Here is a 23,921-nt window from a genome sequence, read left to right on the forward strand (position 1 = left end):
CGTCTCACAGAATTCAGTGCTTGAGCAGCATTCAAAGGGAGGGTGTGAAGGCGGACAGGAAACAAAACTGCCCAGGGCCTCACATGGAGACTAGAGGCAACATGTAACTTGTAAGTCCCCTGAGTTTCAGGCAGGATGGGCCGCAGCAGGGATCTTCTCTGCTGTGGGTTCGCTGGTCTGCTGACACAGGCCTTCACTGCTCTGGGCTTCCCCAGCTGCCTCAACTCAGGCCTTTCCTGCTCTGTACTTTGGGCCGAGGTACCACCCACTAGGGCAGTCACCTGTTAGTGACATCTGCGGTTGTGGCCTGGAAAGGTAGGAATCTTTTTTGAAAACCGGAGGCCTTCACTTATCAAGCAGGTACCTTACTCAGAGTATGACTTTCAGATGCATTAGGTGCATCCTCAGCAGACCTGATAGGGAAGGAAGGAAGGAAGAACTAGAGTTCTGATGAGTCATCTCTTTGTTTTGGGTGGTTGTGTATATGCATTTTATTTACATGTGGTATTGATGTGGTTTGGCCTGTCTTGGTGTTTCACAATGATTCACAAGTTCTAAACCAGCTGCCTTGGAAAGGGTCATCGTATTTCCTGATGCTGGGTTGTTTCTCTCTTTCTGAGGAGACTGATGTTGCTTGGGTGACAGTTTTAGTTTTCAGCCAACACAACAGCCATGAATGAAGAAGTTATGGGGAAATGGAGGGGTTAACTCTGTAGGCCCCAAACCCACAAAGTGTGGTTCATTGAGATGTTCACAGTTATTTCATGATTCTCACTGACCGTTCTGTTCGCTGGACTCTGCTTCTCTTCTCTCCCCCACTCAGCATTCTCAGATTTATACAGTTAAGAGCTGGTTCACCCTGGAGTTAGCAGTAGTACTGAGATACTGAGAGGGAGGACAACGTGAAAAGATTTCTTCTGGTTGGTAGAAGAATCTGCCCCTTCCCCTCCAGGGCAACAAAGTGTGATTTCCAGCTACCACCCCAGCCCTCAACAGCTTGTTCTTAGGAACTTTCCAGCTCTGATCCCACTGTTTTCTTGTCTTAGGTGTCCTGTTGGGAAGCTCTGGTTTTTTTGTCCTTGGAAATTCCAGACTTAATTAAATGTGACTCAACCAATTGAGCCATAGTAATTACAAAACCCTTCTTTTTAGGACCGAGTGGCTTCTCCGTATTTGTTTTCCTACATTCCAGTAGCCCTTTCAAAATTCTCCAGAGCAACCAGTTTTAGAGTGAACTAGAGATTGAGGTGAGGTGAGGGTATTACTGAAATATGTCAGTAATCTTATGAGGAAGGTGGTGTTGTGATGATCTCTCCCCCCCCCCAACACATAAAGAAATTAATGCCTAGAGAGGTTAAATTGCTTGCCAGGGTCACACAGCTAGGAAGTGGTAGAGGTTGGATTCGAACCCACTTGGTAAGTTCCTTGCAGTCAGGAACTGCCTGGAACCTTCTGGCTGTTTCCTATGAGAGTGGAAGAGAACATTGGCTCAGAAGACCAAAGGTGCATATGGCATACTTTTTGCCTAGATGCGACACCTGGTGCAGGACTTGAGTGATGGGACTTTCTCTTCTTGATGCTCTGAATGATAGTTTGAACCACAAGTTGAGACACTTGTTGTGAAGATATGTATCTTTTTTTTTTTTAATTTTTTATTGTTATGTTAATCACCATATATTACATCATTAGTTTTTGGTGCAGTGTTCCATGATTCATTGTTTGTTCATAACACCCAGTGCTCCATGCAGAACGTGCCCTCCTCAATACCCATCACCAGGCTAACCCATCCCCCCACCCCCCTCCCCTCCAGAACCCTCAGTTTGTTTTTCAGAGTCCATCATCTCTCATGGTTCGTCTCCCCCTCTGACATACTCCCCTTTTCTTCCTCTCCTGTTATCTTCTTCTTTTTCTTTTTTCTTAAAATATGTTGCGTTATTTGTTTCAGAAGTACAGATCTGTGATTCAACAGTCTTGCACAATTCACAGCGCTCACCGTAGCACATACCCTCCCCAATGTCTATCACCCAGCCACCCCATCCCTCCCACCCCCAACCACTCCAGTAACACTCAGTTTCTTTCCTGAGATTAAGAATTCCTCATATCAGTGAGGTCATGTGATACATGTCTTTCTCTGATTGACTTATTTCACTCAGCATAACACCCTCCAGTTCCATCCACGTCGTTGCAAATGGCAAGATCTCATTCCTTTTGATGGCTGCATAATATTCCATTGTGTATATATACCACATCTTCTTTATCCATTCATCTGTCGATGGGCATCTTGGCTCTTTCCACAGTTTGGCTATGGTGGACATTGCTGCTATAAACATTGGGGTACACGTACCCCTTCGGGTCCCTACATTTGTATCTTTGTGGTAAATACCCAGTAGTGCAATTGCTGGATCGAATGGTAGCTCTAATTTCAACTGTTTGAGGAACCTCCATACTGTTTTCCAGAGGGGTTGCACCAGCTTGCACTCCCACCAACAGTGTAGGAGGGTTCCCCTTTCTCCACATCCCCGCCAACATCTGTCGTTCCCTGACTTGTTAATTTTAGCCATTCTGACGGGTGTGAGGTGGTAGAAGATATGTATCTTAGTGAGAAACTCTTGGATGTGTGAAGTGTGGAGCACCAAAGAGATGTATGTGGTTCTCTAGTGCATGAGGTTGGGCGTAGCTCTTGCTACATATCTATAAGGCTTTTTCAAAAATGCCTTAAAGACTGAGCACAAGTTTTGAATTTTCTGCTACTCGGATCTCAAAACGTAATTAAGATTCAGTTTGGAAAGGATAGCAAAAATAATTACACATCCTTAGACGGAAAGTATCATACAATCCAAAACATTTAGAACATTCTTTTTTTTTATTATTTGTTTGTTCAATTTTATGTTTCATTGATCTTTTGAAGTAAACCCCCCCCGCCCCCCCGCCTTTGGTTGTAAAATATACAACTGAGTATGGCCCAGGCTGCATTTACTTCTCTGTGCAGCTGCGGCTTTGCCTGTTACCAGTGAGGTTATGTTGGACAACTTCGAAAAGCCAAGTATTATTGAAATGCTGACCCGATTCTCCCTCTACAATAACTTCTTACACTGGGATATTTTTTCCTAGCTATAGCCCTCAAGGAGAAATGGCTGCAATTATGTCGTAGGATCATAAAGTCTCCGGATTGGAAGGGACATTAGCAAGTAATTCCATCCAACCATTCAATCAGCTTGTAGAATGTCCAGTGATTTCTGGAAGAGCAAATGGTCAAAACTTGTTATTTTTCTTTGGTGTCAGTGTTGTGGTTTTATATTGATAGTGATAGGTAGAAATGATTTAAGAAAACATCCGTATTCTCTGGACACAGGAAATGTACCATTTTAGGAAGAATACTCAAATGGACAGAGGATGAGAATCCAGCTGTTAGGGAAGGGGCTCTGGTGTCCAGAGCCCAGTCTGCTGTCTTTAGAATATGACAGATGCTGGGTACCGAGAAATGTGTCCAACCTAAGATAAGTTCAAAGTGGGGATATTTGTTTCGCAAGCAGGATTGGTAGTGCTAGGGCACCTCAGCAAAGTTTGCGGGGAGTGGTACGGTCAGTGGGTGGTCACATGGCTTTTCTCAGTTTTATGCTTCTGTGGTTATGTGGTTCTTGAGGTGGGGCCCCAGTTCCTCCCTTCCCTGTGTCCTTTATCTATCACCCTGTCTCCCACATAGGCCCTTGTTGGGTTGAGTTGGAAATGCTTGATTGTTGAGAGGCTGGTAAAGACAGTGAACTAGGACAGGAGAAAGCAGAATATATTTAGAAATAAAGGGAACTGGAATCCTGTTATAGAACCTAGTGTTTGGGATGAATTGTGGCCAGTCCGTGAGTCGTCTGGGTGCAGCAGCAGGATGACCACTTGTCACATCTGGATCAAGAAGTTGACTCTCACTGGGATAAACTATTTGGACTGACTCTATCTGGTGTTTTGGTGGTGTTGCTATCATATTACCCTCAAATAGCCTACGGTTCCTCAAGTTTTCAGCTAACTTCACTTACGGGAAGGTTCTCTGATCTCCCAAGTCTGGAGGAGATGCCCCTTCGGCAGGTTCCAGAAGTATTCTCTATTTCTCTGTCATGCATTTAGCTCACTCTGTTGTAATTGTCTGGTCATTTGCTTCTATCCCTCACTAGACTGTAAACTTGGTGAAGTGGGAACTGTGGCCATCTAGTTGGCAGAAACTTGGTATTTGTTGAATGAATAGACCGAACTTCTTCCCTTTTTCGGACCCTAATATTGTCTTGATACATATGAATGTGTGGTTGCTCCTCATTTAAAACACAATCAGCATGAAGATGTTAGCTTACAAAGAAGAGAAGGGGTGTGTAGGAGCAAGAAAAATCAATTAGGTAATGATTATAGCCATCCTGCATTCTTTCTAGAACAGAGCGGGGCACAAACAAAGGTAGTGATTATTCATTTTAAGGAACAAAAATCACAGCAGTGAATTAGCTATACACTTCCCCGGTACCTTTTAAAAGCAAGAGACCCCACTGTACTTGTCTTACTGCTGAATATTGAAAGAAAGGCAATGCATGAGTTAAAAAGTGTTGGCAAGCATTACAACTATGTGTGGTTGGAAAGCTCAGGAGCGGGATTCTAGAATTGTAAGGAGCTAAGCCCTAGAGGAGCCCTAAGTTTACAGTTGGTCATCCTTGTTTTCATCTAGGAAAACAGGCCCTTGGGTTGCATTATTCCTGTCTGTCAGAGTGTTGAATTTAGGCTTTAGAAAGTAAATTTCAAAATTTAGCAGCCATCTGTAGCCGAATCAACTGATCTTTTTCCTTTTGACCTTGGGAACATGTTTCTGAAATAATCCACTAATATGGTAGCCTGCCCAATCAAGAAAATGTTGTCAGTTTCAAGTGCCCGAGATATCGTTATGATGTTGGATCCTTTCATTGTTTTTAAAATCTGTTGGGATCTGGGTCAGGGGGATTCAGCCTGCAATTAAGAATATCCAGTTCAGTTCAGCAATTCAGGGGACTACTCAGCTGAGTTCCAAATACACATCTACCCCTGTCAAATACATAATCATACTAATGTAAGAGGTACATTAACTCCTTATACTTAAGGTATACATTCTGTTAGGTTAGTCTTACAAACATATTTTGTTCTTATTTCTGTGAAATTATAAAGAGAAAGTTTCTTGACGTTTTCAATTTAGAAAAAGAAAAGGAGAGCAATATGGTAAATGCTGTGCTTTTCTCCTTGAGTGCCTTGCTGGAATTTGTCATACCCCTGTCCTTATTTCAGTTTCCTTTGTCCCTGGTATATGTTCCTTTTACACATCCCCCTCCTACATAATCAGAATCTTACAGTGACTGTCTTACACATTTTATGTTAAAGTATACAATAGTAAGCTAAAATTAGTAAGACAAAATTTCTGCCATGGTATACCATGGTATCATATCTCATGATATGAAAAAAAAATTTCTGTAAACAGAGTAAGGGAAGTTTTGGTTAAATGGGGGGAAGATACCAAAGGTTGCTTCATTCCACTGGAAAAGTCCAGCTAGCTCATGTCTGGGTTGCTGATGGGTGTGGCTATCTCCAGAGTGATTTGGAGTCTGGAGTTTTTGGCAGTTTCTGGGCCCTTTGCTAGTAAACACGTCCAGTATGAACTTCCTCACTGCTGTTGCTTGTCTGTTTGTATGATTCTGTCATCTGTGTTTGAGTCAGCTAACCTTGCCTTCGATAGCATTCCTTTATTCATCAAAAACCTGCATCAAGTACCATGTTAAGTCTTGGGAATCCAAACTGAAACAAAACACAACTCATTCTGGAGGAACTTCCAGGGAGTAGGGGAGACAGAAACGTAAACTGATTACAGCATATTGAGGTAAGTATGATTAGTGCCATGTGAGACATTTGTGTGCTAGGGGAACCCTGGAGGAGGGCACATAAATCAGATGGGAGGTGGGGAGTGGGCACTCCAGGAAGGCTGCATGGAAGAGAGGGCTCTTTCGTAAAGAGCTGGAGTTAAAGGAAATGTGGGCATTGGAGGCAGGCATTCCAGTCAGTGCAGGGTGAGGGAAAGCATGGAGGCCAGAGGTGAGAGCACTGTGTGGGGCTCAGAGTGGGGAAGAGGGAAGGACGCCTGGTGGGAAGGTGACAGGAAAGGAGGCTAGCGAGAAAGGCTCAGTCATGTCCCTGGGAGTCTTTCATCTGTGTTTGAGTCAGCTAGCTCATGTCTGCGTTGCTGATGGGTGTGGCTATCTGCAGAGTTGAGCTCCATCCTGCGCCAAGCTATGGGGTTCGCCCCATCCTGAATGCTAGGTAGTCACGGGAGGGCTTTAAGCAGAGTGGCATGGCCAGATCTGCATTTTAGCAAGACGACTGACACCTGGGGGGTGGACGTACTCTGAAGGACAGCCAGACTGGGACGTGGGAGGGGGAGGAGGCTAATGTGGAGGCGAAGTGAGGAAAGGGACAAGGGCCTGAATGGCAGCAGAACAGAGGGTGGGAGTGGGGGATGGGAGACCTGACAGGCGAGGATCTTAGCCACCCTGGCTTCAAAGAGCTTGTCAAAAACTGGGCTTTCTGGGATCCACGTCACCCTCTGTTCACTGGGTGAGATGTTCTGGGGACTTCTGGTCAGGCTTCCTCTGTGTATATGCTAGCAGATGCCTTCTTTCCTGTCAGAAGGCCCTGCAGAATAACCAGACCCAGGCGTGCCTGATAGGTCATGTCCAGAGACAAGATCTCGGGCTCACAGTGAGCAAGGCAGCAAGCCGTGCGTGGTTCTCAGAGTCCAGAGAACTTTGAAGAGCTGGTGCTTTCTTCCTTTCTCTCTCTCTCTTTCTTTCTAAGTCTTCTGTTTCCCTACAAACTAAACAAATTAAATCTGTAGGCCACAGAGAGAGAGAGAGGAAACATGGGACCCACAGGACTATGATTATAGAGCTGTATTTTAGACAACAGCAGTTAAATTTATAATTGTCATGTTAGAGACACAAGAAATTTTATGGTTGGGTGTCTTGGCCTTTTTCCTCTCCCTCCTCGTTGACTTTAACCCGTCTCTGACAGTTTGTCCTGGTTCCCTGCATTACTGCTCTTGGAGGCTCAGTCTGATTGCGAATTCCACTCACGTACAAGAAAAAAAATCTCTCTTTCTCTCTTACACACACACACACACACACACACACACACACACACACACGGCCTACATTAAGATGTCTTTTCACATTTAACGTTTTAGGATTTCCCACATCTTTGGAATGTCACTCCTTGGCCTCTTCTATATAATTATTCAAAGCCTGCCTTTGTCATGTGTTGCTTGTTTTCTCTTAATTGTGCCGTTTTTGTGATTAACTTGCACTGTCTAGGAACTGCCTTCAGTTTAAAAAAAGAGTAAAGACAGAGAGAAGGAGGAAGGAATAAAGGTAGGGCAAGCTTCCAACATGAGGTTGAAGACTCTGCCTTGGAGGAAGCTCAGTCAGTCTGGTAAGGAGAGAGTCACGTCATCTCTTGCTGATCCTTTCGGCTTGACCATGGTAGAAATACCTGTGCCTTTCCACGGATGTGGCCACGTACGGATCGGGTTCTGGTGGCTGGGGTTCCTGCCTCACTTGGTTCCACCAGGCCATGTTCTCCCTTATGGCCTGCAGTATGTGACTTCTAAGACTAATAACAGTGGTAGTTGGGGGTGAGATCGTGTGTTGTCAGTGGTTCTATATATTTTTCCATCCTCACAGACTCATTACCCTACATTTTCTCCCATTTAATTGCTGGTGCCATCTGTAGGCCATTCATTTGAATTCGTTTCCACACAGTTAATCTTGTCCCATGTAAACTTTCCCAGACGTTTTTCTGTTTGTTTGCTCCTTTCAGCAAAGAATTGAGCAATTCAACTTTTTCCTTTATTTCGTTTCCTGCTGATTTAAATATCCATTCTCCTCTCTTATAAAAGCGAAGCCAAGGCTGAGTCCTTCCAGTTTCATAATTCTAGAGAAAGCTGTGGAAAAGCAAAAGCAAACCCTTTCTGCTAAAAGTAGAATGTCTTTGGTCGGTAGCATCAGCTGAGGCTCCTTGCAACCCTCTTGCTAGCACTTTCCCCTGGTTATGTGCCCTTCTCAGGCCCATAACTTCTGTCGCTGCTGGTGACGAGGCTAGAATAACGGGGACGGTTTTTATCTAACAGAAGAACGTTTAATGGATATAAGTAAAAATAATCAAAACTGGATTAGATGTTGGCTTAAAATACTTTACAGTCATGACTTTTGCAATTAAAATACCAACACTTGAAATTATTTATGGAGATAACGGACACTCCTGAATAGAAAATTCAGGAAATCGGAAGCATTTTGTTAGTTTGTGGAGCACATGGAAAACATTTGCCATCTTCTATCCCCACGTTGCCTCCTCCCCGCAGCACAGCATGATGAGCATATCTATTTTAAAAATGACTTAGCCAAGTATGAACAAGGCCCAGAGCCATCAAGGCCCGGCTGGGGGGTTAGCACCTGGTTCTTTCTCCTCAGTTGGAGCCTTGGCAGGACCTGGCACCTTCTGGTCGCTCTTCCTTCTCACGGGTGTTTTCAGCAGGAGCTCAGGTTGAGGGAGGTCGTAGGGCACTGCTGAAGAGCCACTAGTCAGTCATATTGTAAAAACTTTGTATGGGTAACAGACGGTCACTACGCTTTTTGTGGTGAGCATTTTTGAAATGTACAGAATTGTCGAATCACGGTGTTGTACACCTGAGGCTGACACAATATTGTATGTCAACTGTACTTCAGTTAACAAAGGAAAAGAGAGAGCCCGGGCTCTGGAGCCAGGCTGACCTGAATTCAGAACTCGTCTGTGCCACGTGTGAGCAGTGTGGGCTTGAGCTGTGACGTGACGATCCTTGCACTCGTAGAGAGGACACCAGCAGTGCCTTCTTGACAGAAGGACTGTGAGGAATGAATGAGTCGTGTATATAAGGCGCTTGGCACGGTGCCTAGGTTATGGGATGCCCTCTGAGGGTGGGGCTCTCATTGGGACCTCACTGTCGGGGCCCTCTTTTGAACCCTGCCGTGGAACCTTGTAGAAGCGTGGGTGCCTTTCCTACCCGAGTCCCCCAAAGCCTGGGGTTGTATATAAACCAGATTGTGTAAGAAGCAGCATTAGCAAGGCTTTAAGGCATGTTCCTGACATCACTTTCTCCTTTTGCACATCTGGGAGGAAGGACCACGGCGGTGTTTGGTAATCCTTGTTTATTAGAAGCAATATCTATTGTGTTTTCTTCGTCTGGCTGCCTGTACAGTGAAGGGCAATTATCACTTGGGCTCCAATATTTTGCATTTTAAATTCCTCCAGTTTTCCTATATAGTTAATTGGTTGGTGTGCTTATTTTAATGCCTTAAAAATATTTTACTACTTAAAAATTATATTTGCTATTTCTGACTGAAAGAACAGGAGGGTAGGAAACCACTTTTCTACATTGGTAAACATTATGCTGATCATTCTTTGTTGGGCATAACTTAGGATGTTAGCAAACTGTGCTTGCCCCGTGAATTTCAAGTTCCGATTCAACTTCAGAAGTTCAAATAAAGATAAAAATTTCCCACTGTACCGCACGTCGATTAGCTAATGTAGTACTTGAGCCCCAAACTAGGAATGAGCTGAATTGCTCCTGAGGTTGTGACTTTCAGAGAGTAAATCTTCACTTTCCTTACCTCTGACGTGGGGCAAATACCTGCTTTTCTTTCTGCCTGTAGGTTTTGTCAGGATCATCTGAGTTAATGTATAAAAGTACTTTTTAATATGTAAATAATTATACAAATATAAGGGTAGTCTTCTTGTTGTTATTTAACCTAAAGTCATTTTTTTTTCTCTCTTTCCTCACTGCCTAAGTGTTCGATGGGCATATGGTCTGTTCATTAGTCCTCCTTTTCTTCCCTCATCCCAGAGAGACTCTTTTCTGTGTTTTTTTCTCCCCACTTGCTGTTTACTTAATGATATCTTCATGTTCAGCAAGGAGTAGTGTTTCCTCTGCTACCACCATTGATATTCCTGGATTTGTAGGTGCATTGAAAACGTAGACAGGGCTTCTCTCTATAGTTCGGATGTGGGGAAATAAATACCCCATATTCACAGGAGTCTAAAGACAAATGCAGTGAATATTTTACATATGAAAATGAAAACTTTTCTCTTTCTTTCCTTACTCTCTCCAGTATGATTTTTTTTTTTTTTTTGAGATAATGGCTGTTAGTTTTCTTTGATTCTCCCTTTCTTTCTGGTACTTTTAATTTGGTGGAGAGCAGGGTGGTAAAGTTAATGCACCAAGGAATGGAAAATGCTTCCAGCCTTCCAGAGCTGCTGGAAAATCAAAGCTTGGTTTGAGGCCAAATCCTGATGTGGGACTTGAACTCATGACCTAATGCCAGAGGCAAGAATGTTACCAGCCGACCCACACTGACCCTCATAAGATTAGGCATTTAAAATACTTCCTCTGAGTAGTCCTATTGTTACTTTCTGTTTTTCTCCTCTTTCAGCCTTTTCCTACAGCGTTCCTGGCTTCCCTGTTAGGAATACAATTTTAGTTTTCAGATCTTGTTTTCTCACTTCCTTTCCATTTGCTTGTTACTGTTACTTCCTTCTTGCTTTCCATGTCTCCTGGGTGAGTTCCTTTTTTATTGTTGTTCCTGTTCCTTCCTGTCCTTCTTCGGGATTAAAAATAGTCTCCAGGGTCTCTGGCCGCTTGCACATGAAGCTGACCTTCCTTCTATTCATATAGAGTTCCCCCTGAGCATCTGAAGATCCTTTCCTCCTCTCTCAAGGCACTCGAACCCCTGCACCCATTCCCTGTTATTAGCACCCATTCTCAGCTGACTTATGGACTAACTGACCCTTGTACTCAGAGCTCTAAATGAAAATTAAATCTCTTGTACAAAGATGCTGAGCAAGTGCTTTGTTCACGTTAAGTGTCACTGACAAACTCTGACTTCTCCCCACATCTGCTGACTCTGTGTGTGGTGCTCAAGGAGAAGGAACTCTTGGGCACTGACTTCGAGGTGCAAGTTTAATATTCATCTACGTGCAAAGCAGTGACTGCACGATCAGGGGAACCCCAGGAAGCAGCGTTCTTCCAGCTCGCTGGTGTGGGCATCCCAGAGGGATCGGCGGTCGTTGCGCTCCCACAGAAGCGTTTCTCAGGGAGTTAAAGTTGATGAAAATGTTTCTTTATGAACATTCTTTGGTTAGAGTTGGAGGATTATGATATTCTTTACAAAAATGACTTTCTACCCAATGTTGACCTAGACCGTCCACAGATGAGGGTCTGCTTGAGGGTTTATCCTGTGTGCAACTTTAGATGGCTGGGCCAAAAAGTGCAGGTGAGCAGTAGCTCTGATAGCAGCCCCCAGTCCTAACCTGAGCTCCCTGTTTCGCTGAGAGTTCCAGCAACAGGGTTGATGAAGGGTGAAAAGATTTCCTTCCATTTGTCGCCCCAGCTCCCTATGTGGATATATCTCCAAGAAAAGAACTAGCTGTATCCCTCCTGGAGAATCCAGGCTTGTAGATTTCATTATCCCTAGCGACGTCCGTGTTTCTGAGCAGCTCTGTCACCCTCCTGTCACTGCTTCTGCCACTGAATCAGCCTGTAGTGCTTTCTGTTCCCTGATTGACTGACTGATGAACTCCCACTTACCTTTCAAGTCCCAGCTCAAATGTCATCTTTACTCTTCTACCCTTCCTGATCCCTCTTCTGGGATAATTACCCTTTCATCTGGGTCTCCTTAGCACTTTACCAAAAGCTCTCTTATAGCACTTATCACAACATATCCTTTTATTTATTTTTTTCCTCTCTGCCCTGTTCCTTTGTGTGCTTCGGGGGTGGGGACCCCGTTGAATCAATCTTTGTACTCCCATCCCCTGGGACCATGTCTGAGCCACACTCGGTACCCAGTAAGCACCTTATAAATTGTTTGGCCTTATCTCTATTATAAAACACGTATCTTTATGACTTCTTTTTTATTTTTTTGCCATTTGGTGATATTGTAAATCTTATATTTTGAAACAAAAAGGAAAATATGAAATAAGTAAGCTAGATTTAATTTCTAATTTATATGTCCCCAAATGACACAACGAAAAAGGAAGATGCTGCTTTTGCCTCATTTTTGTTATCATTGTTTGATGGACACATTTCACAATCTTACAAAACTTGACTTAACTGTGATGGTGACCTCTATAGATGGGATGACGTGGTATTTAGAGTTAATCCCTAAGTTTTGTGGTGACATATAGGTTTGAGTCACGGGTCAAATATAGACTTTTGGGAACGTAATTTCTCTTTGGATTTCAAAGTTGTTTTACTTGGGGTTTTCACATATCTTATTATATCTTAATCTGATGGTTCCAATTTGCTTCAAGCTTGCATCGACCCAGTGTCAAGCCGATTTGGCTATGCTCTGTGCAACACATTTTTGTAAAAGGATCTGACACCCTCCACGCACATGACCACTAGGGTTATGCACATCATGATGAAGGCTGTCTGAGATCTTTGTGGCAGGCTTGTTGTGTAGGGCACTCTCTCGGGGTATGTGCTGTTCCTTACCAGGATTCACTGGCAAAAAGGGAAAAATATGTGAAGTAAATTATATGTTATTCTATAAACATATTATCTGTATACTTTTCAGTGTTCACAAGTAAAACTCAGCTCCCTTTGCTCTCTTACCCTCTCCAACTTTCTTCTTCTCTGTGGTCTTACATTCTTAACTCTTGAATTTCTGCTTCATGCAAAATGCAAAGCCTATGCTGGAAGTTTTCAGGGTTCTAGCTGTTGTTAGGTGTTTTCATTCCGACTCTGCTGGTGTCATTGGCTCTGGCAAGAGCAAATTTTCTGACTGCTTCTGATCTTTCTTGCCTTTTTATAGAGCATGCTTTCCTCACCTTTTTCTGTGTATAGGGATTCGATGGCATCTATGTTTGCTTTGGACAGAAGGAAGACCTTTTTAAGCAATATTCTTAAAGTTATTCTTAAAAAAGTGATGCAACAACATTATCCATATATTTTTTTAAAAGGATCATAATCCTACCGTATAACACAGTTGTTTATACGTTGGCTCTTTATCTTCTAGTCTTCATCCACATAGTTGCAGTCTTGCCATTTATTCAGTTTTGTAATCAGCAAGATATATTTTTCAGAACAAATTCTCTAGAAGTTACTTTCAAGTTTGAATCTTTTGTGACATTTGTTGTATTTCTCATGTCACAAAAGACTGCATTTGGACTTTGTGTTTGAGGAGTTTCAAGGTGATAGTGCCTATCTGTTATTGGTTAATGAGCTTCAATTCTGTCCTTTTTCCTGTGAAATCTCCTATCCTTTATCAGGACTGTGGAGCTTTTATGAGGAGCCTGATAGTACAATGAGATGAGGGCATGTGAGGAGTGGAACGCACCCCTTTCTTCGGCTGAACACCATTGTGTGCTCTGCTCTGGGTGTGGGACCAGAACTCTCCAGGGCTACACTATTCAATATGGTAGCTACTAGCCACATGTGCCTCTTGGGCATTTGGACATGTGGCTAGTCCAAATTGAAATGCTCTGTGCATGCAAACCCATCATGTAAAATAGCTCAGTGAGTTTCTGTAGTGATCACATGTTGAAATCGTAATATTTTGATGTAATGAATTAAATAAAATATATTGTTAAAATTCATTTCATCTGTTTCTTTTTACTTTTTTTCAAATGTGGCTACTAGCAAATTTAAAATTACATATTGTGACTGGCATATTTCTATCGGTCAGTTGTTCTAGGGCCTCGCATTTAAAAATGCAGGATGTAGTTTAATAGTGTGTTCTGCAAATAAATTCAGTGGGTCAAAAATTGGTATTTTAAAATTGGAACAGAATGGAATAGAAAATATCAGAATGGTATTATTCTGAAACTTCTTGTTTATTTTATTTTATTTTATTTTTTAAAGATTTTTTATTTATTCATTCATGAGAGACAGAGGGAGAGAGAGAGAGAGAGAGAGAGAAGCAGAGGGAGAAGCAGGCTCCCAAGGAGCAGGGAGCCTGATGCGGGACTCGATCCCAGGACCCTGGGATCACGACCTGAGCCGAAGGCAGACGCTTAACCGTCTGAGCCACCCAGGCACCCTGAAACTTCTTGTTTTAAATACGTGCATGTGTTTACTGAGTCACTTGTAAAACGTATCTTTTCTTTTTGCTATGAATTGTCATTAAAAAGGTTGAAAATCACTGTTCTAGGGTGGTCCAGCTTAATTTAAAGCATTACCAGGAGGCCTGGTCTGCTCTGTAAGAGGACAGGTTGGTACCATGAATACCATATAGATTTCAGGTCTGGTTGGTGGAAGCTCTTCTAGAACTTTTCAACTAAACCAGACCGAGCATCAGAATAAATCTCATCTAAAAGCCGTAGCAGGACCAGCCCAGAGGGAAGGGTCAACCAAGGACGGCTGCCATTCTGCCATCTGACGTCAGGACCTGTGTTGCCCAGCACTAAAGTGTCCCTGGAGTAGGGAGTGGCTTTGTCTGATTCGTTTCTTCTAGAAACTTCCTCAAAATGGTCTCCTTGGTGGGTGGTGATACTTTCTAAGAAGCAGGGTGGTTTCTTAATGACCTTGGAGCCAAGCTGGGTTGGGCAAGTTTCTCTTTGGCCCGTAGATCTTCCACCCACCATGTCCTGTTGAAATCAGAAGAGGCTGTACTGTAATCTAGGACCACACCAGTCCTCTTCCCTCCTGAGAGAAAACATGTCCTTACAGTACACAAGATGGAGGGGGGGCAGTTACCAGGGCGCTGTCTGTGCCTGGGTTCTAAATAAAGGACCCCGAAAGCCACAGAGAGAGGAGTGGGGAAAAGGCTCCAAAAATGAAGTTTATGGGGTTGCATGGGCCTTGTATTTATTCTGAAAGTTGTAAAAATTCTTTGGGGCTGACCCATTTTTCCTTTCTTAATTAAAAAAAAAAAATCTGGCAGGCAAGAGGAAGAAATGTAAGACACGTGACTAATGCTTCAGCGTTTTCTCCTGGAGCCAGATTCTTTAAAATTATACCTTAGCCGTGCTTGATGTTTTAAAAACAGTTGCCCACAAAAGCCACCAAACATTTGTTTCTGAAACTTGTCGACTTAGATGGCATCACTTTCAGGAAAGACCAAAAGCACAATACTTAGGAGTTATTGAACCGAAATCTTTTTTGGAGATTTTTGCCCTGGTGAATTAGATTACCGTAGGAACTGGCGGAGGGCCAGGCAGCCTTTTGCCTTTATTTTGCTTGAGTATTTCCAGTCCTGTTGCTTAGTCACCCAGAAATTTTGAGGGAGTTAGATGAAATGACCTTCAAGACGGAAAGTACTGTGATTCCAACAACCGTCTGAGTTGGCAGTAAGGAACTGTGTTTATGTCGACCTCTTGTTGTTCTGTACTTATCACAGATCAGTCCATTCATTCATTCATTCATTCAGTTGTTCATTTAAATTTGAGCCCATATTAGGTGCCAAATATTTGCGCTTGGCCTTTGTGGGAAAAATCACAGAATTTTAGAGCACTGATCGCGGTGGATTGGAGGGTCTTTAAGGTCTAGTTCTAACCCCCCCTCTAATGTTATTTCCTGGGTCCCACCTTTACGTGCTCCCTGCTTTAACCTAACAAGGCTACTTCCCTGCCCTGGAGTCTTTTTCCCCCCACTGTTGCCTCTGTCTGAAATGCCTTCCTTTCCCCAAATATTCTTCTGTTTAAATCCCAGCTCACATGCCACTGCTCCCGTGAATCCACTCCAGTCGCCCAAATGGTGGTAAATTATCCTTTTCTGAACTCCAGCACACTCTACTTCTCTTGTGACATCACATGTAATCTTGCATTAGGTCAAACCAAATGAGATTGCCGTGTTTATAAAGTTAAAAATGGTTGAATACTGGCAATTTTGTATAATTACCTATGTCATTTGTTAACATGAGTTAATCAACATGGCCAAAGACAAAACCATGTTCTCTTTCTGGAGACATTCTCCACTCCTAGCAATGCTTCAGAGTTCACATTGCTTCCCCAGTTAGCATCTCTTGACTATTTGGTTTGGATACACATCTAGCCAACTCTACATTTGTTCAACTCATAGAGCTCCATCGTATTTATAAAGATCTAAGGGGAAAGCTGGTGGAATGGTGTTTTGAGTCTGTGAATATGTCTGGAGCATTCCATGTTACTTGCCTAGGGTCAGAACAAGATGAAAAGTTAGTTTGATATGATTTTTTCCTCATAATTTATGTTTGCTCCTTGCGATCGTGGCTTATAAACCATCTGGGATATTGGCAACAATGGTTGGCAGGCCAACCAGTCCATTGTTTCCAGTCTACCTTAATTTCTGTCTGAAAATTGGTGTGTTTTCTTGTTGCCAGTCTTCAGACACTTCTATGATTCTGTGCTTCTGTGAAGATTCCACTCATTAATATTATGATCACATCTGCTGGATCTTTCAGTGCCTTTTCAGATTGCTTATCTGGCTCTGGAGACACAAAATTACTTAAAGGGCTAACTAAGTGCTTTCTTATTATCACCTTCTCTATCTTGGGCTCTAGTTTCCTCTTTACCATGTTGGTCCTACCCTTTCCAGTTTGCAGATTATTTTCCTTGATAGTGAAGATAGACGCATAAGAGGAGTGAAGTAGTTCTCTTTTCTCTGTTATCAGTTAGCATTAACTCCCATCAGCAATGAGCCTCCTTCCTCATTCTTGCTCCCAATACAGCTGAAAAAAGCTCTTTTACTTGACCTTACCATTTTCACAAGACTCAGTTCATTATGACTGTTATCTTTTCACGGGGCCATGCTTTTCGATCTGTGCTACCCTAAGTAGATAGCTTTAAGCACGGGGCCTTCTTTCTACCTCCAATCACTTGGAAATCCTTGACCTCTTTAGTTGCTTGCTTTTATTTCATATTTGGAATATTTGTCCTACCTTTCTTGAATCCTCTTCCCTGTTAGAGTAAACGTCTAATGCTGACTTTGAAAAAGTATTCTTCTCCTAACACCTGGGCCAGCTCTCTGACACTTCTAGGAGAACAGAATCCCTTTTTCCCAAGGTTTCTATGCATTCTTCAGCAATCACTTTTCATTAGTGATCACGATCGTTTCTGGAATAATAGCTGTTTTTACTTCCTTCAGTCAGCAGAGCAGATACAAACCTAGCCATGGTACCTGCTTGTACAGTGAGAAAGGGATTCAGAGACGGTTCTGAGAGAATAGTTGTGTCATTAGCAGAAACAGGGATGCTGGGAGGAAGAACTTCTTTGTGGTGCTGGTAGGGCATGCTGATTTCAAGTTCAGACATGGCATGATGGGGCAGTTTTCTGATTGGAAGAGATTCGGGATCAGAGAGATGCGTTTGGGTACCATTCACACGTAGGTGAGTGAAGCAGTAAGAAAGAGTGATATGGAAAATGGAAGGAGGCTGAGGGCCAAGCCTGCATAATGCACACTCAGGAGGCAAGAAGGTGGAGAGCGGTTAGTCCAGGGGGCAGAAAAAGCACAGTTAGAGAGGTAAGGGGGAGAAGCAGGCTAGTTGGTTATCATAGGATACAGGGGAGGCCAACGTTTTCAGATGTTTGGAGGCTTATGTACCCTAAGAAACAAGAGTAACATCCTCTTGCTTTTGGTTATTTCAGCTTTCCAGAGCAGATTTAAAAACTGAAAGTTAATGAAAAAGTTCTTTGAGTAACCCAAATAGCTCACTCTGGGGGAAGGTCCATCATTCTTAATACATACCATGTTAATTCCTTAGCAAAGTTGGCTTATTTATATATAGTCATAATGAAGGTTTTTGTTTACAGTTGAGTAGATGTGGCACATTTGAAGAGAGTGAGGCAGACGTGCTCATAAGACGAAAACTATCCCAGTGGTAGGTTGTTCAGATGTCACCTCTCAGTGAGGCCTTCTCTAATTACTCATTTAAATTGCACCCCCACCCCTGTCGTGGATCCCGTCTTGCCTCTTAACAACTGTCTAGTATACCCTTTTATTTGTTATTGATTGATTGCCTCTCTGCCTCTCTCCTGCATTAGAATGCAGGTTCCATGCATTGGGTGTTGCTTGTTTCTCCCCCTGCTGCCTTCCCAGAGTCTAGAACAGCACCTCGCAGGTAGAAGACACAACATGTATTTGTTGAATAAATGAATGTAAGAAAGTAAAGATGATTATACATGCATGTGAACTAGGAAGGTGTAGGTATTTGGGATCATTTAGTTTGGAATAAGCCCTAATCTCTAGGTCAGTGTCTCCGGGGGCAGATGCTCTAGTCCCTTGCAGCATTGGTGGCCTGCTGAGCTATGAATGAAAGGTTAAATTATGCTTAGGACATTCTACTTCTGAAGGCCGAAAAATAACACATTTCAGAAACATTCCCGGCAAATAAATAAAGCTTTTAAAATACTAGTGTTTAAAAGGCCCCTCATTGGGAAAACAGTTCCTTCTGTGTTGAACATTACATTTCCCCATGTAGGATTGCTATTATGTGATTTAAATGTTCAGCTGACCCTTGAACAGCAACAGGGGTTAAGGGCGTTGACCACCCACAGAGCTGAAAATCTGTGTATAACTTTTGACTCTCCCAAAACTTAACTACTTACAGCCTACTGTTGACTGGAAGCCTTGCCGATAACATAAACAGTGGATAGCGCATATTTTATATGTCATCTGTATTATATATCATATTCTTCTAATAAAGTAAGCTAGAGAAAAGAAAAGCATATTAGGAAAATCATTTATGGTGTTGTATTAATCAAAGAGTTCTGCGCAGAAGTGGACCCGCCACAGCTCAGGCCTGTCTTGTTCGAAGGCCAGCTATACTGCCTTCTTAAAGATTGGATTTTTCCTTTTCCACATTCAAACCCCGAACAACTTCCTTCCAGCTCCGCCCGAAATAAATATGACAGGTTCCTTCCTTCCTAGTCTCAGAGGCCTTTGACCAGAGGTGTGGAATTAGCGAGAGGCTGCGGCTGCGGAGGAGTCTGTGGGGGCTACCTCTCATGCTTTCTTGGCAAAATGAATGAGTGTGGACTTCTCACTACCTGCTAGGTGCCCATCAAATCCCGCGGGTCGGTTTGAAAAATGCTCTATTTCCTCTCCAATTAAGACATAGCTACAAAGCATAGCTCTTCAGTCCAATCCTAGCCTGGCCGCTGCCTGCACTTGTAACCCTCTTCCAAGTTGCCTGTTAGTCCTTGAAGAAGCATTTCTTTCTGATTCCCCTTGTGCGTTATTTACTTTGGACACAATAACCATTTACACACGTTTCCCGGGATCTGTCTAATTTAAAGTTTTTCAACCTTACAAGTTCTGGAAGCGAGCGAGGAGAGTGGTTCGAGGGGAAGGGGAAGCCCCCTGCCCCCACTTTTATTCAAGTGACATGGCAGCATGGCATCATGGCGGGCATCCACATAGCTGGGCGCATTACATAAGGTAATGGTCACCCTCAGCCAGATCCTTAACCCATCTCACATTCAGGACCATGGTGTCCACTTGTGGAGACAGGACTTCCTTTGTTCCCGAGAATAAGCAGCTAGTGATTATTAGCTTAGCTATGAAGTTAAATCACATTCCTGGAAAGGAAAATGTTGTAGCTTTTTTTTTTTTTTAATGGGAGAGGAGAATGCATTTTTGAAAATCCAAACATACGGTTACCACTGACGACATGAGCATTACACCTCGTTGACAAGAAAAGTTTTATATTTTGTTCGATGAAGACAGTTACATATAATCTCCCATCGTGACTGCTCTCCTAATAAAATGAAGTCCAAATATTTGCCTTGAAGTAGCTGTACTGACATGGATCAGCCATGTCCTAGTTTGCCCACACTGGTGTCTTTTCCCTCCCAATAACTCACAGAGGGAATTTGGACTTGCTGTTGAGTGTAGGACCTGAGAGTCTGTGATTCATTCGCAGCACCTGACATCGAGTAGGCTCTCACTATTTGCCGTATGTTAAATGCAGGGTGCGTGGGGGACCTTCAGGGAGCAGATGGGGGTCTCACCTACTGGAGCCATCTGGCGTTGCTCCTTCAGTGTGGCTTTGGAGTACAGGGGTTCTGGGCTTGACTCTGGATTCTGTCAGTTACAAGCAATGTGACTGGGTAAGTTACTTAGACCTTTGAGCCTCAGTGCCCTCATCTTTAAATTGGGGTTGTTGTGGGGGATCAAATGTGTGTGTCTAAAAGAGCCTTGGTATTAGAAAGGGCCACACATCACGTCTGACTCTTGATTTCAGCTCAGGTCATGATCTCAGGGTCGTTGGGGTCTGCACTGAGCAGGGAGTCTGCTGGAGTTTCTCTCCTTCTTCCTCTGCCCCTCCCCCTACTTGCGCTTGTGCTTTCTCTCTCTCTCTCCCCCCTCTCAAATAAATAAACAAATAAAATCTTTAAAAAAAGAAGAAAAAAAGGGTCACACAAACAAAAGATAAGAGTGTTCACAATCTGAATTTTTCTAGTCAGAATTGAACTTGGATAGTTAATGTTAAGTGTTCACTTGCTCTGATCTGCTTCAGTCAGAAACATTTCAAAGTCAGTATATGTATGCCTCTACTTTGAATAAAGCTAATGTCAGCTGATGACAGTGGAAAAAGGATAAAATTGGTCCCTTGCTAGGGTAAGGAAGAAAGGGAGTTGGAGAGGAGAGTAGTAACACCAAAATTTTAAGAAGAGGGAATTCGTGCCTAAGTAAAAGCAGATTATTTTACTCCAATCATGGTTTATTTCATTTAATGGTCATTGGAATTCCTCTGGTGTTGTTACTGTGCTTTTTAATTATTAATGTTTCTTATAATAATCTGGGACTTACTGCAGATTCCCCAGTTACAAGGATTTGGATTTAGTAGCTTGGAGGTTGTGTCCATGAATCTGCTTTTAACATGTTCCCCAGGTGGTTCTGATGCCGGCGGACCATGGTCCACATTTTGAGAAACTTGCCTTCTCTAGTAGTAGTCTTCTAACTGAATCCATTCTTGCTTTGCTACAGTTTGTTCTTCATGTAGACCCATGTCACATTTGATCATGGTGTACTTACTGCCTAAAACCTTTTAGTGGCTTTCCACTGATACTCGGTTAAGGATCAGAATTTTTCTGGCTAAGCTTATCTCTTGCCACTGTGGTTCACTCTCCTTTGACCACATCGCCTTCTCTCTAGCCTTGTGGTATGCCCAGTTTCTTCCTGCTTCATGTCATTTGCACCTGCAGTTCCCTCACCTGAAATTGTTCTCTCTCACCTTTACCAGGTGAACACCTACCAATTGTCCTAGTCTCTGTTTCCTCCGAGAAACTTTCCCCGATCACTGTGACAAAATCTGACCCCATTCTCTTATGTTCTTTTAGCACCTCTTTGGGGAAGCAATGATCTCTACTGTCATTAGATAGCAAACTGCTGAATCATCTGTTTAATATTTGTCTTTGCTTGAATGGTGGCTTCGTGAGGATAGGGACCATGTCTGTGTTCATTTCTGTATCCGTGGTGTCTTTTAATAGTACCATGAACATATGGCAAGCTCAAGTACTTTTGAATAAATGAATGAAAGTGGGATTTGTGGTAAAGAAACTCTGCTCTAGACCTGCACTTAAGTTTAATGACTGGGGTTGCAAATGGACTTTGTTATAAGGTGGAAACCATCCTCGCTTAGCATTCTAGAATGAGATGTTTAGAACACTTACTTGTTTCAGTAATAAAAATTATTATAAATAGAGACCTCAGACAATGGTCTTAGTGTTTAAGGCTTAAAACCTGGCATGGGAGAAAGGGGAAGTTAAAAGACTTCAAATGAAATCCTTACTTACTTTATACCATGTCTTTCAGGCAGGAAGTATTGGAAGCTTCTTGGTTGTCCAACACCCCACATGTAAACTTTTTACAGTGTATTATATCATGTAGCTGGTTGATGAGTTTGTGTATTCATTTTCTGATACTCCCACTTGGAGCTGTAAGAAATGAAAACAAGTGCATATTCCCACTCTCTGTTTTCAAAGCAAGCAATTGGCTCAATGGCTTTTATATCTAATAGAACAATGAAGGCAATGTCAGTCTCAGAGAATGAGAGATCCTTGTTCCATGTAGTTTGATTCAGCATCTCAATCTTGATGGGAAAGGGATTCTGGAGAAAAAAAAAATCCATGATTTTAGTAATTTTTAAAATCATGATAATCAGGTATGGAATTGAGATTCAAAAAAAGCCCAGAATAGTTATTTTGATAAATTCACCAAGGTTCTCACCTGCTATGAAGAGATCTTTGTTTTTACCTAAGATTTTTAGTTCAGAGGACAGAGTTTTGTATGTTTTGGTACATCTTTGGAGTTTACTAAGCCTTTAATTCAGATTTCTAAGTCATCTGCAACTTAATTGCATTAATTAGTTTTTCACTCATTACTACAAACATGCAATCATTGTTGAACATCATTCTGTACGCCAGCGATACATGAGTGAACAAGATAGATAAAGGGCTCTGCTGTTGTGGAGTTGACAGAGAGTAAACAAATAAACAAGTCAGTGCTGTTAAGAAATTAACGTAGATCACATGATCTGGTCTAGCGGAGGAAGATGGGTCGCATGACACTGAGGAGGTACTCCAGCTCAAAAGAAGTAAATGAGAGGAAGGATCCACCATAAGAAAGTCAGGCCGAGTAGCATTTTAGGCAGAGGGGCAAATGCAGAGCCCATTAGTGTGAATGAGCTTGCTGTGTTTTGAGAACTGAAAGACATGTGTCTGGGGCTTAGAGAGGGAAGGAGATGGTTTTGGTGGTGAGGTCAAGGAGGTAGGCAGAGGGGCCTTGTGGGCCATGACGGAAATCTGCATATTATTCCAAGTATTATGGGAAGCCAGTGAGAGATTTTAAGCAGGGGAGTGACATGATCTGATTTGTGTTTTTAAGAGATCACTGTGGTGGGACCCTGGCTGGCTCAGGTGGTAGAGCATATGACTTTTGATCTTGGGGTTGTAAGTTCCAGCCCTGAGTTGGGCGTAGAGATTACTTAAAAATAAAGTCCTTAAAAAAAAAGATCACTGTGGATGCCATAAGAACAATTTTAAAAAGGCATTTGCTTTAGCAGTCCAGCTAAGAGGTGATGATCAAACATTACATACTTTTGCTGTGTATGTACACACTTTTCTTATTTATATGTACAGACTTTTTTATTTGACTGAATTTGGAGTAATCAAAGTTGGTTTAGGGAACATAATGTTAAATTTGTTAGATAAAAAACTCATTCCTATCTTAAAAACATTCATTTAATACTCATGAAGTGCTTGTTGATGTGGTTATAGGCTAATTTCTGGAGATATAAATACAAATATGACTAGTCTTTGCCTTTAAAGATTTCACAGTCTACTGGAGGATGCCTGGAAGTAACGAAATGCTGACAACATACTATGGAAAACGTGTGACTACCACAGATGTTTCTGTCTGTCTCTTGGTGGACATACACAATCATTTCTTTTGGGAATATACCTAGGAATGGAATTGCTGAATCATAGGATAGGCATGTTTGGCTTTAGTGAATACTTGGACTTTATTCTAAGAGTAGAATTTGTGCTTTAGAAAGAACATTTTGGCAAGACTGGAGGCAAGCAAGCGTCGTTCAGTGCTTGTTACACTACCCGATTAAGAAATGAGGTCTAAATTAAGGCAAGACCATGCCTTAATGGTCATGGGGAGCAGTTTAGGGAATGGGACAGGTTGGATTTTGGAGTCGAGGGGAAGATAAGGTGGAGACAAGGATGATTGGCAGTTTTATGACTTGTACCTTGACTAAGTCAAGGCTAAGTCAGAGGCTAGAGAAGGGGTGAAATTTTAGAGGAATTAAATGAGTTTCTCTTTGCACATGTTGAATTAGAGTTCCTAATGGATTATCCAGAAGAAGAAGAAAAGTTCAAAGGAAAGTAAGAACTCGAGATAAAGATCTGGAGGTTAATAT

General features: G+C 42.4%; 1 protein-coding gene across 5 annotated transcripts in view; it reads left to right on the forward strand.

Annotated features, from left to right (window-relative positions):
* RGL1 (ral guanine nucleotide dissociation stimulator like 1) overlaps positions 1-23,921 on the forward strand; it is a 246,472-nt gene that overhangs the window by 124,141 nt on the left and 98,410 nt on the right. The window lies entirely within an intron of this gene.

The sequence above is a fragment of the Zalophus californianus genome, chromosome 10, assembly GCF_009762305.2.
Source record: "Zalophus californianus isolate mZalCal1 chromosome 10, mZalCal1.pri.v2, whole genome shotgun sequence".
Taxonomy (NCBI): Eukaryota; Metazoa; Chordata; class Mammalia; order Carnivora; family Otariidae; genus Zalophus; species Zalophus californianus.